Source organism: Zerene cesonia, chromosome 29, assembly GCF_012273895.1.
Source record: "Zerene cesonia ecotype Mississippi chromosome 29, Zerene_cesonia_1.1, whole genome shotgun sequence".
Taxonomy (NCBI): domain Eukaryota; kingdom Metazoa; phylum Arthropoda; class Insecta; order Lepidoptera; family Pieridae; genus Zerene; species Zerene cesonia.
This window is the reverse complement of record NC_052130.1, coordinates 3,430,001-3,443,652: the sequence shown is the minus strand read 5'-3', so window position 1 is coordinate 3,443,652 and position 13,652 is coordinate 3,430,001. Positions and strand designations below refer to the sequence as shown.

Here is a 13,652-nt window from a genome sequence, read left to right as displayed (position 1 = left end):
TGTCAGTCGGCAATGGATCTGGTGGGTCGCATGATGGTAAGCGCTACCACCGCCCATGAACATTTGGAGAGATGTAAGGTAAATTGCAGACATTACGCTTCTACCAATGGATTGCCGACTTTAATTGAGAAGGGATTAGGAAAGGATTGATGGGATTGATGAGAGGAATAAAGGAAAGGACGGGGAAGGGTAAGGAAAAGGATATGGGCCTCCGGATCCCCCACTCACCGTACGAAACACAATAGCATGCTATTTTTCCATGCTGATTGTCTGTGGGGGTGTGGTACTTCCCCGGTGCGAGCTGGCCCAATTCGTGCCGAAGCGAGCTCGACTCCCACAGTTAAATATATAAATATATATTTTTTACCCTACATTATCAAAACAATGTATCTTCCCAATAAAGCTTTCAAGTCGGATAAAATATAGCCTTTCATGTGATGCCTTTTTCAAACTACCTATATAGACCTAGAGCTGATACAAAAACAGTATCTTAATTTGAGAAGACTAATGTTTCAACATACATGATGAAATCGAGTGTAATACTTCCATCAAACCATATCATTAAAGTGACTGGATGTATGAATGTAGGTATCTCTCTCATGCAAAAAATGGCTGGTTATATCTTGATAAAAACACAACGCTGAGGTACCAGATACCTCGCTATTATAAAAATATAAAATGTTGAAGTAAATAGTAGTAGAATGGCACGAAATGAAAAAATCTAGTGTCATAAATTTTTAGACTATCTAATTGTACTTACTACAGGCGATTAAAAAAAAAGATTATAAAATTTCTCATACTCTTAGTGCTCTTAGTTCTTACTTCTTAAGAATCGAACTTTTTTCACTAATTGAACAAACTGTGTTGGTTTTTAATCTGACATTACCTCTTAATCTTTGTCTACTACGAGGCTAGATAAACACGCCTTAATAATCCCCCTTACAAACTACACTAAATGATCATTTTGATAAATGAACATGAATTCATTTAAAAAAGTACTTATAACATGCCCTGCTATTATTTTCTTGTCTTTAATTTTACGCGAGTGTATACATTTAGAAATTAAAAATTTTATAACTGATTTTAAACGCGATTTATTCAATATATTATTAACCCAACATTTCGAACACTTTATGTCTCCCCGTGATCACGCTCTCTGTAAAGTATTCGAAACGTCGGGTTAATAATATAATGAATAAATCGCGTTTAATATCCCTTAAAAAGTTTTTAATTTTTAAATGCCCTGCTTTTTACAAACCTTATCATATATATTGTGCTTAAAGTTTATGTATGGTCTCTATATGAATTTGAGTTTAAAATTAAAATGATCAATTGTACTAAATTAAGATTATAATAAATCAATTGTTAAATCATGATCGAACCAATGTACCTTATATACCGATTGAATACGATTTAAAATTCCGACATATACTAAGTATTATGAACATAGATTCTTTCACTTGATTATGAGAAAGAGAACGCGAAGCGATAGTGAATTTACACAGTCCTTCAAAGGTTACTCCTGTTTAATAAGACTAATTACTTTTCATCGTTGGCTCTTGTACAAATATATCCGTTCTAGGCTCTTTTTATTGTTGGAGCTTTATTGAAATTCATGCCTTTGTCCACATTTCAGGTCGGGACTAAAGGGAATAAAGTCCTATTCATACAAGTCAATTTTAAAATGCAACTATTGCGATTATAAACTTTCCTATACGGTTTTCAAAATACGAGTATATTATATTTTTTTGAACAGGTGAGTCTTATTTGTTCTTGTAATTTATTCGTTCTCACGAATAATTACGTGCGAAATACATTAAACAATGAAATATATACTTGCATACATGTATGTTTTTTAATTTATTTAATTTGGGGGCCAAACTATAAAAATCTTGTAAGAAATACACAAAATCTCTTCAAAAATTTATTTATTATATTATATAGTTATTGTATGATGGTTAAATCAAGTAAACGCTTTATATTATGTGAGATTTTGAAGATAGTATTGAGGATAAATTAATAAAAATACATTGGCAGAATTTTAACATCTCAATATTTGGAAGCATTTCATAATAAGCAGTTATAACTCAAAGCTCTCTGCATTTCAGTGAACATTAAAACAAAAGATTTTCGATTGAATTATTAATTCAGTTGTCGCCCTGGTTTCGCTTGGGTTGAACAATGTTTGTTTGAATTAAACTTATATTATATGGTTAATGCTTATTTATTATGTATAGCATACAAGCTGTAGCTAGTAGTATATGCTATACATCTTCGCGGCTCCGCACGAGTTTATCCGGAATAAAAATAAAATAAAATATAGCATATGACACTCTCAGATAGCTTAGTTTTTTATTGGTACAAGAGTTTTTTAAACGGTTCAGTAGATCCACTGATTACCCTCTACCATTGTAAAGGGTAGTTGTATCATTACACAAAGTCACAAACTTTTTATAAAATATTGCTATACTTAAAAATCTTATTTAATATTCGTACACTTCACTTCTTTACTTCTATCACAAGCTACGTAAGACACAACACCAAACCAAATCGACATCACATAGCAAAACGTGTTTTCCACCTGGAAACGAATAATTCACAGTCGGAACAATTTAAACGACATGAAAATCTAGTTGACCTACAAACCAGAGTCCCATTTCCCTCCGTTTCCCCTTTGAAAATCGTATCATAGAACTCCGTCCTGCTTTCCACCGTAAAAAATGGATGCACGTCCGTTTTTCTTGATAATATTATTATATTTAAAAAGTACTAGAATTTAGCTTTATTTAATCTCAAAGGTATGATAGCGGTCCGGCCCGGTTTCACCTGTGGTACATATATAGCATTTAGGAATCACATAGATATATACTCAACGATGAAAGAATTTTTGAATTTTTCTAGTAGTTACTAAAATTAGCGCGCTTAGTCAAACAAATTCTTTAGGTTTGTAGCATTCTGAGGAAAGAAAGGTGTAAAACTGTTATAGCATTGCACACACAATATTACAATATCGAAACACAAGCATATAATATTATAATCTTTTCCAATGCTCTATAAAGTCAATAATTGAATTATATAAATCGTTCGTAAAATACTTTGCTGTCCATTTTTTTCTGTATAGGAAAGCTATAAGCCTAAATGAATGCATTATAATTTTATTGTTCGATTTTCAACTATGCTAATTTATTTTCAATATTTAACAAATTATAGACGTTATCAAGTTGTTCATTATCAAACGTAAAAAGTCCCAAAGAGAACAATTGCGTTGTATTTGCTTATCGTCTTTTCAAGACATAGGCACACTATTAAACATCCGCTCTTATCAAAAGCACAGTTTCTTCATTCCTCTTAAAACACGACAGCTGACGGTGATAACGTTTCCTTTGAAGATAATTTGAAGTAGCAGTCAGATGATATCTCGCGTTATCGTACAAGTATTAAGTCAATGTCAAGATTAAGGTTTGTGGGTAAAATCCCTACAAATATTATAAATGCGAAAGTAATTCTGCCTTTCTTTTATTTGTTCCTAGCGGGCAACTGAGCTGGTGGTTCGCCTGATGGTAAGCGTAACTGCTCATTAACATTTGCAGAGGTAGGCCCGTGTTGTGTTGCTCGCTTTTAAGGGGTAAAGGGTGGCGAAAGGATAGTTTCCTCTTCATACTAAAACAACTGAACATGCATGAAATTTGGTAAAAAGATAGTTTGAGACATGAGAAAGAACATAAGATAGTTTTTATCCCGGAAGCCCTATGGAAAGGGAAATTACGTGGGTAAAGCACCGAAACCGTCTATCTTTTCCCACATTCTTATAGACTAACAAACATACATATACCTATAACAACATTTGGTAGAAAGGTACTACGGATGTTGCATTTTAAATTATTCAATAGATATTTAATTTTGTGTTCTTCATAAAATTAGCCAATTATAACAGAGAGAAAAATCGTTTTTATAATACATTCATATTAAGTTAAAATTTATATAAAGCACTCACACCTTCTGGCCTAGACAAATGGCAAATGCTTCTCATGTATTCAATTTTAGCAATCAATTACGAGTTGACAATTCGAATTACAATGTTATTTGAATTAATTCGTCAAAACTGTCTACGGTTTCGATTAAATTAATGTAATTCTCTGATGTTTGGATATAAGAAATGATGCATGAATGCATTGGCTAGTAATTTCTATATCTATATGTCACATCAACTTGCGCGTATATATAAAATATACAATGCATACATTGAAAATTCTATACTACGACCGTTTTGCGATTTGTCTATGCTTGCTTCATTTGCAGTTATTTCAAAATAACACTTAAACCTTTAGGTTATACCGTCATATATCTTTATATACATTACGGAGCTTACCACCAGACACAAAAGCGAATATTTTGTATTCATTACCTATGCTCTTTTCTTTATTCTCTTTGATGAATTAACTAAGCGGAGTAAACATCCAGTAATGTATACATATACTTGGCGAAAGCCTTGAAGTAAACATCCTCACTATTTATTGCAAAATGGGCGATGTTATATTTTCAACACGGTATTTTCCGCACTTGTATTGTGAGAAATTGAATAATAGATGTTGGTTTTAAATATATTTGGAAGATAACGAATGTGAATGATAGTTAGTAAAACGCTTTAGGATATGGATTATGAAGATTGCAATTGTGTTTTTATTTATTTATGTAGACCTTGTGAAATCCAGTTTTGTTTTTATTGATAAAATTATACGGTATATATACTTGTATGTTACTCATTGTCTAGTAACACTCAAACTATAACGAATTCGGTAGCAAACCTTGAAAAACTGAACAAAATCAAATGACATAGCACATTTAAATTTACGTCATGCCGATTCTACACTTTATGCGAACAGGATACATCATATTTTCCTTTGAAATATAGTACAGAAAATGCAATCGTGCATTTCTTTTATAAGGTATCGGTCATGACTGAATTCGAGTCGAATCTTTTCCGTCGTATTCCAAACATACATAGAATGAATACTAGCAAATATTCGATTCCCCCAACACCTGTTTAACCTGGCAAACACTTAGATACTCGTGCTAGTAATCCCAAGTCGCCCTAACACGATGTGAGATGAAAAATTCCACACCAACGTCAGAAATATTCCGATCGTTGGGAAGTTATTTGAAATGTGATCACTGGTACTCGTAATGTATTGAATTTGTAATGACGTCATATTTTGTCTGCTGAAATAAAGTTTGCAGTTATACGGACTCTATTTACATCTTTTCATCTAATCTGCCGATGGTTTTATATGGATTTATGTACGTCAAGAAACTTTGAAGAAAATATTCGAGTCGTTGGTATAAATAATATAATGGTCTAGCCACTTGACCGGCTCCGTTCTGCGTGAAACAGGATAGCAACAAAAAATAACCCGTGTCACTTCGACAAATGTAGGTTTCTACTGCGGAAAGATTTTATATTTTAATTGTGGTGGAGAAATTCTGATGTCATCGTTTACATACAAGTCAATCGTTATCCAATTCGTTCAGTATTGCTTCACTTTTAAGGAATACTCTCTTTAATTTGTATAGATAGGTAAATAAATGAAAGTATAAAATTATTGTTCTAATTGTTAATCAACAACGTTATTGGATCCACCCAAACATGTACAAAAATTTCATTCTTATCGATCCAGCAGCTTAGATGGAGTTCAGTGACAAACGCACGCACAGAAGAAATATTTAAAGATTTCAAATTCGCTGTATTATGAGAACACTAAAGTACAGGCAAATATACTTTGTATATTAATATTTGGGCGGAATAATAAAATTCTATCACTTAGTATAAATTAATATTACATCAGACATAAGTCCCCTACGCTCGTGATTCCAATCAATAGCTAGCCTCATAAAATGCCATTTTTATTACTGCGTCGTAAAGTGTGGCTATTACATGTAAAGCCGTGTTCACGTAGTGTTCAGGTACCTGTGAGCTTCTGCACTCTGCTTTACAATTTGTGAAATCTTTATTCTAAAATTCTCGTATAAAACGATTAGAATCAATCGTCTCTAGTATTTTATTTAAACTCATTATTACAACGATTTGCTGACACTATGCCATAAAAATATTTGATGTGCTGCTGGTGTCTTGTCTTCCTCGTTTTTTTTTTCTTTAATTCTATATTTTTAAGATTCATACATAAATATAATAGTAATTTGATAATGGGGCGGGATTCAAACCTTCATCTTTCACCATAGCACTTGGTTGGAATTTTTTATATTAAAATTATCTTTAAAAAAAATCATTGCGTCATAATATGTTATATTTAAAATATGTTGTAGGTCTTAATATACGTTAATTATGAGACTACTGAGATATTATTGAAATGAAATGAGATACAAAATCAAACTTACAAATTACTCATAGACTCCAATATTACATTGGCCATGCCATATTGGTATATAGTTTCATAACTTAACTAGAAAATCACAAAGAAATACACTGTCTGCAAGAGGAAGGAAGCGTTTCAGAGTCACAACCTCTTGATGTCACTAACGAATACAAACTAAAACTTTTGATTTACACACAAATATAAAGTTTAACTATTCAATTGTTATGCAAATTCCTTCAGAATATTCCGCGTTTATATCATAAGCAATGTCCGTGAAAGCAGTTTGATTTATTTTGCTTTTCTCTTTTACAGAAATTTGGGATTTCTCAACGGTTATTGGTGAGTACCTATTGCTTTTATCGAAATAATCACTTTTATAGTATCTATACATACGTTATTTTAAGAAAACATAAAAAATTAGTATAGTGAATAAGTAACAGCATTATAATACCTGGTATTGTTAAGCTTCTAGTCTTTGTTTTTTACTGTCTAATTCTTCTTTGATTTAAAATTTCACCAGTTCAATTCAAACAAGTTTAATTTTAGACTAACTCTAAAATTAAACTTGTTTTTACTATTGATTAAAGTAACTGTTACCTACCCTTACAGTTTTCTACTCAACCCAAAGAAAATCATATTTTTTCTAATACATAGTTTCAGTACAGAACAAATTTTCTGTAATGTTATAGTAACTGCCCCGGCGAGCGTGATCTTTCGAACCCTAATATTTTCATACAAATACACAAAAAATGCCTCGAAATAAGGATTAAGATTCTAGTTTCGTTTTTATACTCCATGTAAAATATAAGTTTTGTGGCACACAAGTGCTGTTAATGGTTGGTATTGAAATACATAGCGGGCACGTGTTTGTATGAAAACATCGAGTTTATATCACCATTTTTGTTTGTTTATTGATCTACTGAATACGGATAACCATTTACTTGTAAGGTGTGGTCTCGTAATGGGTGATAGTATTTATGGAAGAGCGTATAATCTATTATTGTGTTGGTATTGCTTTTGTATTTGTTTAGTATTTAACAAATTGATGAGATTTATCAAATGTGCCACATATTTATAAATCAATTCAATTAGTACATACGTGTTGTAAATCATTGATTTTATTCCATTTGTTTTTATTTATTTATTTATTCCTACTTTATTGTTGAATAATATTTTCATATTGAGTACTAAGCTAGGTCAGATTAGCACTAATGAGTGGACTTATTAGAGAACTGAATGTATGGAGAGATTAAATTAATCAACTTTAATATTTGTGATGCCAAAAAAACTGTTTTATGTATTAATATATCTATATATGTAAGAATATTATCCAAGATTAGAAGACGCAAGCGATCACACAACGCGCAACTATTATTTCTTAGCCTAAAATAAAAATCTATTAAACCAACAAATCCAATAAAATTCCCCTTTAGATAATAGCGAGCTATTACAATTCTTATAAGAAAAATAATGAATGTTTTGTTACACATTCTGCCTTCCGGCGTTCTTGATATATGGCACCCAAAAATAATAACCATTAATTCTGTAAAGCACTACTACATTTCTCGTCTAAATATCTTATAATTTTTAGTTTCTGCGTATTATTGCGTCGTCATGGGATAAAAACAGTGTAATAAATAAGTATAAGAAGACCTTTCGACACTGAAATCGTATGTTTTTTTTTTAAATATATTTATTTTATATTGATAAATATTTCCCAAACAGTTAACCAGCTTATCGGCAATTCGCTCTTATAAATTACTAGCTTAATTAAAATTAATTCATGTAGGCTGAATCAAATTTCGGAAAAAATAGTCAATGTTAGGTTTTATTATATGTTTAATGGGACTAATTTTATCCTGATCCGAAATATAATGGTGTCATACTTAAACATTTGTGTATCTTAACTTTTGAAATCAAATGTCTCGCCTTTCAACAACGTGACAGTCACCTACAATAGTATAACACAAAATAAAATATAACATGCCGCTCGGGAATAATGTAGCTCTTTGTTGAAACAAATTTTTAAAATCGGTCGCATAGTTTCGGATACTGATTCCTACCTTAACAAAAAACCTTTCTTTAGAGTTACTATTGCTCCCGCTGCAAACTTTAGCAAACCGCTCTGGGGTTCACTAACACTCTGTACCTGGCAATAACGGATTTGCCCGAACTTGCTTACTTGATAAACCCTAAAACTAGACAGAAGTAAATTACGTTGGTGTAACCTTTCGTGTCGATTGGATCTTGTTTAATCACAATTTCATTCATTACATTAAGTATTTCATTTCTTACATAATATTATATGGTATGCTATTATATAATAAATATAGGAATACAATATCATTCTCATGGTCAATGAAATTAAACAATCGGCATTTAATAATTTCGGATTGGTTCAAATGCATGTTATGATGGCATAATTCCCCGTGATAAAATTAAATCTCCTCTCTCCGAAAAGAAAAATCCTATCATACACCACTCCGTTGCGACGTAAAACAATGATAAACAAACAAACAAGCAACACACTTTCGTATTCACAATGTTAGTATGGATAGAAACATGTTTTATGATTCAGGCTATAAAACAGATACAAATAGATAAATCTGCGATAATATTTCGCCGATACCAAAATTGCACCATATAGATGGTTAGTTGTCAGTGACGATTTATTTAAATGTAAACAACATAAAACCAATGATAAACAACGAGTGCCATTATTGTATGCGTAGAGCTTTATGGCCACAAAAACCTGCATATGCTATAAACCACAAGCTATAAAATACATGTTTGATGGTTAAATTTTGGATTATAACATTTTCATTTATAAATATAAAGTTTAAGGGTTCTCTAACTGGATTATTTAAGATCAAACCGCAAACGCACTCACTTTGTGGGAGTCTAGCACGCTTCGGTACGAACTGGGCCAGCTCGCACCGGGGAAGTACCACACCCCCACAGAAGACCGGCGTAAATTAAACAGTATGCTACTGTGTTTTTTGCGGTGAGTTGGGGAGGAGATCGCCCGTTTCTTCTTCCTCACACTTCCCAGTCTATTCCTTTATTTCCGTTGTTTTCTTATTCTTAATCGCTTAAAAGCTAGCAACACATTTGCAGCGGCCCTACAAAAGTTCGTGGGTGGTGGTGATTGCTTACCATCAGGCGAACCACCGGCTCAGTTGCCCGTTTTAAATGAAAGATCACAATTTAAATTTGTTGTTAAGGTGTATATAATGTGTGTGTCGAAACTAGAGATATAATTATAGCTCCCCTGTGTTAAGAAGGCTGCGGAAGTGTATTAAAAAAAGAGGTTCAAAGGCAAAAGACACCAATCTCTATTTTATAAGTAAGACATTCATACAAATTTCGTCGTTTGGAATGGCAGACTATAAAATGAAACATTCATATAAATATACTTTAATGAAACAAGGAATGCATGTTTTTATAGTCTGCGATATAATTTTTGCAACATCGATAACTTGTGTTATGTCTATGGGTGACGTATTTTCCTTACAACCAGGCAATACGACAGTTCCTTTGTCTCCTTATTGCTATAAACTTATTAATAAGTTATTATTTAACGATAAAAAACCAGTTAATCTGTCAATGCTGTATTGCAGATAGGTAATATTGGAATAAAGAAACTCATACACGTGTACTCTGAAAGCATTAACCTCCTTTCAGGCAGTCGTGCAAATGAACCAATCCTCGCTCGCAACGGTACATGTAAAATTAATTGAATTTCAGCCCTTTACGCCCAATAACGTACTTTTATTCGATTTGGTCGATATGAGAGCACTCATTTCATGATCGAATAGTTTTGTTATTGGATTGTGAAAAGTCACCGTTTTTCTAACGATTTTTCGGGTATATTTTATTGCATAATAATGATCAGTGTGTCGAGTATATGGTTATGAATATGTCTATTAGAGTACAAAATTATTCCGAATGGTTTAGTAAAAATTATTTATACATTTGAAAGGACACCGTATAAAGAACAAGTTTCTGAGATTTCAATAATAAATTAGGGTAAAACTAATATTGTAAACTAATATAAATTAAGTAAACTAATACTGTTTTTGTTATTATATTACTTTTGTGAAAAAGAAATGAATATGAATTATAAAAACGGGTTCATCAATGATTCTATGTTGTTATCATCTTAACATTACCTAAATGTTAAGGGTAACATTATATTTGAAAATGTATGAATACTGTAGTCTATTATATTACGGATGCTTCTAATTATCCTCAATTCACAGTTAAATACACATTTGCTAAATGCAAACAAACAATCTTCATCGTTGTATTTTCACCTCTGATATTGAGCAATTTAACAGCACGGCGTAATATTTCGATAGCTCATAGCACTGAGGTTGGCAGGCGTTGGCTTTGGCGTCAGAGCAAACGCCTGCTTGATAGGTGTAAACGGTGGATTAAACTCTGCAAAGAACTGGTTAATACTGGTTATTTTAAACGTGTTCACGTACATGTGTTTGTGTCGTTTTAATTCGGTTTACATGTTGATTAAATGAATGAAATGCTTAATACGTGATCTATAACCGGCAGATCGTAATACTTATGGTTTTTTTTGTTTGTTTGATAATAAAACAGCGGAAATAAAATTCCATGTATAGATTAATCTATGCCTAACCATAAGGTATCGTAATTATAAGTTTTATAATTACGATATCTTATGGTTAGATTCTTTTAACAATACTTCCAAAACACAACAAAACACAAAAACACAACTTCCTTCAATTTAAATGGGACTACATTGCAGGCACCAGCTTTCAATTTATAATAGAATTATAGAAATTGGTTTATCCAATAAAAAGTTATGAGGTACAAACACAAAAAATACAATCAAATAGATAACCTCCTGTTTTGAAGTTAGTTGAAATATTGCCGAAACTCTGGACCTAAAAGTAAAAGATGGAACGTAATTGCTTTTCAAGCTTAATATATTGAAGATTATGTTAATAATGAAACTTTGTAATAAGTTTGCGAATAAAACATAACGGGGCGTTAGCATCTTGAATAATAGCGTAATGAATTATTATTCGTATTATTTATGATACATTTAGATAATAACATTAATGAGGCATTAGCTCGATTTAACAATTTAATGCTAAAATAATGTTTGATGTATCTCAATAAATATATGTTATTTTTAATTTTTAGTTTTATAGCATTGAAATTTCTAATTTATATGTTATTTATTTATTTATTTACACTTTATTATGCTGGCATATACGCATATATATAACGCATCCTTAAAATAAATATCTTAAAACTAAACCAGCACAGCGGGCGGCTCTTCCAGGCAACCAACTGTGAAAAAGTGATATATAAAGGAGGAGGTAGGTGTGAAGTATATAAATGCATGAATATACTCATATGAATATGTTGTTATTTTCTTTCAACTTGATTTTTAACGAACACTGGCGACGCGACATTTCAACTAAAAGTAAGAGCAAAGCACAAAGAAATGTTAGAAATAAATGTCGAGTTATCGCGAGCATCACGCCGAACAGAGCATCGAGCATTTGCTAGAATGTTCATCATCATCAGTCCATACATGTTCCTACTGCTGGGACACAGGCGGCCATAATCACCAGGCTGGCCGAGTGCGGGTTGGCAGATGTCGCATGTCATCGAACTTTTGATTCTTGGTCATGCCGGTTCCCTCACGATGTTTTCCTTCGCCGTTTTAAGCAGTGGTGATGTTATCCACATGTGCAGATAAATTGAAATATCAATTTATTTCCTGCACGCTCGCCCGTTCTCGAACCCCGACTTATCGATTTTGAAGTCCGAGGTTCTCACCACTGAGCCACCACTGCTAGAATGTTAATTTATATGGAAATGATTTGTGATGTTGATGGTGTAACGCGAAAGTATGTATTTTGTTATATACAAAGGTTTTTGTTTACCGCGCTGAAACATCTCATTCCCCTAGGAATTAGTAAGGTATATATAAGCTAACATTACATATATAAGGAGATGCTAGCTCTAGGTACTGTATTCTAGCTTCCGATATTCGTCCCCTCGGACTAAATTGAGGAAATTGAGGATACCAAGCGTATTTGCGTTCAACTATATCTTGGATGAATATGTGGTGGTCCAGTGGTTAAGACCTCGAAGTTCAATCAAAAAGTCCAGGGTCCATATATCGGCAATCGTCAATATATCGGCACACTCTTTTAACATTAAAAAGAAAGTTTGTCAAAATGTTTGGATGTATGTTTTGTTTACAATATCACGCAACAACCTCGGAATGGATTTTGATGATACTTAGATGACGCTTATGAAAGCGACATCACTGCTAACGATATATTGTGTATCATCAAATCATCATCAAATTTCTATAGTTTCTTTACTTTGTTCTGTTCTCAATTTAGTCCGCGGCAGCGAGCGGCATAGCTAGTTAGATGATATATAACTCCGAACCAAGTATATATATCGCATTTACGAATTAAAAATGTATCAAATTTGCTTTAAAATATATCTACTAGTTGTAAAATTAAATTAAAAACATGTTCACCACTGTATTTAAATTAAATTTCCCCTGCGGCAGTGGTAATGACCGCTTTTGTATACTTAATTGTAATTTTAGAATATTTAAAAGCTCACACCTCTTCATTACATTAAATATTATAAGAAGTATAATCACTACATAGTATAAAACAAAGTCGCTCTCACTGTCCCTATGTATGCTTAAATCTTTAAAACTACGCCACGTATTTTGATGCGGTTTTTAATAGATGGTGATTCAAGAAGGTTTATACGTATAATAACGTCTTTTAAACTACTCCCAATTTAACGCGTGCGGAGCTGCGGGCAAAAGTTACTATCATATATTCAAAAGACTTACCCAAATTTTACTAAGTAGTATTATTGAGTACATTTGTTCTCTAAAACAAATGAATCGTACAATCAAATACAAAATGAAATAAATAGTTTCCTAACGAATTTCTCTTTATATTAACAAGTCGCATAGATTTACATAACAACGTTAACTGTTAGATTATACTAAATACTGTGTGCAAAGTTTTTCCCTCGCATGCTAAGCCCCAGATGTCTTACCCTCGTTGCTAAGTCGGCGCCGTAGTTTATTCAACAAGTGGGCATTTCTTACCCCATTGAATATTCAGCTGGGGATGTGAACTTAGAGAAATTCAAACTTAAACCCTCTGCACATATATTGTTTAATGTTTCTTGAATAACTGATAATGTGACCGGATGGCCCCAGCTAGACCAGTTGTAAATAAGTAAATG

At 32.4% G+C, this 13,652-nt stretch overlaps 1 protein-coding gene across 1 annotated transcript in view; it reads left to right on the top strand.

Annotated features, from left to right (window-relative positions):
- Positions 1-13,652, top strand: part of LOC119837964 (5-hydroxytryptamine receptor 1-like) — a 95,932-nt gene that overhangs the window by 24,438 nt on the left and 57,842 nt on the right. Inside the window, exon 2 of the mRNA XM_038363762.1 lies at positions 6,684-6,710. The gene's annotated coding sequence lies outside the window, so the exon portion shown is untranslated. The remainder of the gene's footprint in view (positions 1-6,683; positions 6,711-13,652) is intronic.